This window comes from Chrysochloris asiatica, unplaced genomic scaffold (genome assembly GCF_000296735.1).
Source record: "Chrysochloris asiatica unplaced genomic scaffold, ChrAsi1.0 scaffold00002, whole genome shotgun sequence".
Lineage (NCBI taxonomy): Eukaryota > Metazoa > Chordata > Mammalia > Afrosoricida > Chrysochloridae > Chrysochloris > Chrysochloris asiatica.
This window is the reverse complement of record NW_006408520.1, coordinates 25,186,147-25,188,486: the sequence shown is the minus strand read 5'-3', so window position 1 is coordinate 25,188,486 and position 2,340 is coordinate 25,186,147.

The window sequence follows — 2,340 nt, the reverse complement described above, 5'->3', positions numbered from 1 at the left end:
ATCTTGGGGCCTTTTATTTTTCTATCAAAAGGCTGATTGTTTTCTATTGTTTCTCAGTCTTTAGTCACTTGGGAGTCTTTCCTTATATGGCCACTATTAGGAACCTTCTAGAAAGAACACTTATTTGAGATAGAAGAAAATTTCAAATTTTCTAGAATAACAGTCTTTAGATCATTTTGGAATTTACTGTTTTTTCTCCTAAGCATTTGTCCTTTATTTTATATATAGTTTCCTTTTTCTCTTTCCCAATGGAAATGACTTTTTAAGTTAAAATACACATATCTAGATCTTGACTCTAAAGAAAGAAAAGTATTTATGAGGGGGTAGGGAATATCAGTTTTGTCATTTTCATTAGCATAGCAAGCAGGAAAACCCGCTGAATCTGTCGCCTGCCACAGCATCTGGGTCTGTCAGAGTTTCTATTACAGTCTGCATCCTTTTTATCCTGCCTAATATAGACTATTTATTCTATTCTGAGAAGCATTGCCATTGAGCGCCTTCACGTTTTGTTCTTGGTACTTTGTGTGCCTCTGTTGTGGAGGACGAAAAGCCATAACTTTCCTATAGTCTCCAAAATAAGTTTGAATGATTTGGTTTTAGCCTGGATGGAGAAACTGAGCTACATATTGTTATTTCTTCTGCTTGACAACAATGGCTTCACCCTGAGATGACAGGTTGTCATTGTGGCAAAGCTTTCATTGAGGTCAACATTTATGTCTTCTCAAAAAATTGTTTCTCTGGTTTAGGTAAATGTTAAATAGGAAAGACGTACGAAACTGGCTAATAAGACATGTTGGAAATATTCAATCCAGTTCAATGCAAATTAAAGTAACAACAACATCATTGTTCATCTGTGCAATTGGCAACATTTTTTTGTTTTGTTTTTGTTTTTTAAATGATGATTTCCAAGTCTGGTGAAGATGCTGTATATATCAGGGCACTTAAAAATGTTCATGTTCATTGACCCAGTAGTCTCACTTTTGAAAACCTATGCAAAGGAAATAAACAGATTACAGAGCTGTTTGCAGCATTGTCTGTAATAAAAAGGGGAATGATTTAATAAACTATGACATCCATTTGTGAACTGTAATACTTCCATTATAAAGAGTGTTTAGAGAAACTTTATAATAACATCAAGAAAACCCAATGATATAAGAAGCAAAAGTACACTACTCTGCCATTGAGTTTTACAGTGTCATAGTCTATAAAACTATCACACAACATACTGCATTAGCTAAATCTGCTGCCCATGAGCTCTTTAAACTGTTCAAGAGCAAAGATGTCAATTTGAGGACTATGGTGCACCTGCCACAACTATTTTCAATAGTTTCATATGCATGTGAAAGTAGGACAGTGAATAAGGAAGACCTTAAAAGAATTAATGCATTCAAGTTATGGTGTTGGAGGAGAATATTAAAAGTACCATGGACTGCCAAAAGAACAGACAAATCTATATTGGAAGCAAGCAGTACAGTCAGGATGCTCCTTAGAAGCCAGAATGGCAAGACTTCGTCTCACATACTTTGGACATGTTATTAGGAGACACCAGTCCCTGGAGAAGGACATCATGCTAGGTAAAGTAGAGGGTCAGTGAAAAAGAGGAAAGCTCCAAAGAGGTGGATTGGCACAGTGACAGCAGCAATGAGCTTAGATGTAGCAACGATTGTGAGGTTGGCGCAGGACCAGGCAGTGTTTCGAGCTGTTGTACATAAGGTTGCTCTGAGTTAGTGAGTTAGTACTGACTCAATGGCACCTAACAACAGCATGCAATTCAACAACAATAACAACAAACTATTAGTAGAAAAATATGCCAAATATTAAGCCTTCCTCTCATGTTGCCCCTGTTTTCTATAAGAAACACAGATTATTTCCCATAGGTTTTCCTATCTTTGATTTGTAAAATGATTATTACTTCAGGATCAAAATTTTAACTTGGAAGTGTGATTCCCTTCTCTTTCTGGGTATTAGTTAACACCTTTTGTGAGAGATCAGAAGGTAATCTCTTTAACATTCACTTAAAAAAAAAAAAAAAAAAGCTTATCTTTGGTATGTTTCCTAAAGTTATTGTATTGTTTTTGTGAAGTGCCGTAGAGTTGATTCCGACCCACAGCGACCCTGTATAGGGTTTCCAAGGAGCAGCTGGTGAGCTTGAACCACTGACCTTGCAGTTCAAACGACTTTGCAGTCTGATGCATTAGCCCACAGTGCCACACCAGGACTCCAGAATTTATAGATGCTAAAAATTTTAGAACAACAAAAGTGGTTGAATTGTCTTTGAGTTCTGGATAAATTGTGTAACTATGAGTTCTAGATAAATTGTGTAACTATAACAATATGTTT